The sequence below is a fragment of the Crocodylus siamensis genome, chromosome 6 (genome assembly GCF_052110815.1).
Source record: "Crocodylus siamensis isolate JL-2025a chromosome 6, ASM5211081v1, whole genome shotgun sequence".
Classification (NCBI taxonomy): Eukaryota; Metazoa; Chordata; order Crocodylia; family Crocodylidae; genus Crocodylus; species Crocodylus siamensis.
Window position 1 is genome coordinate 32,500,291 of NC_143400.1, and position 599 is coordinate 32,500,889.

A 599-nucleotide genomic window follows, 5' to 3' on the forward strand; every position below is an offset into this window, starting at 1 on the left:
GTAGGCAGAAGTTTCAGTCTATAAATCCTAGCTCATCATTCATGTCTAGCTCAGGACTGCAAAGAGTTTATGAAATCCTGCAGACATCTGAGAGGGAAGTAAAATTACAGACCTGCAGACATTTAGGGGGGCTTGGGACCTGGATAGTTATTCCTTTCATCATCCTGATTATGGGGTATTGTGGATATTTATGGTCCACATCCTCTTTTGCCTCTGAAGTGATTAATTGTGCATATATGCCACCCTGTTCAAGTGCCGTACAAAAATTAATGGGATATATATTTTTTCCATTTCCCATGATTTTAGACCTTAAAAAGACAAATGGGAGAGAGGAAGAGGAACTACAAAAGGATCTCTGCATTAGCCCACCACTTTTTGCATCAATTATTTTTTTCGTGGGCTCTTCCTGAATGGCATGGGGGCATACTTAAGTATCTAAATACCATTTAGTTGCTTTAGAGGAAAATTAGACTTTGCATCAGTGCCCCCTATTACATGCATATGGGACTTAGAGACCAACTCAGCCAAATTATTGACTTTATGATGTATCCCATAATTCAGCAACCCCAAGCATATTTATAATCAATAACCCTGGCTGT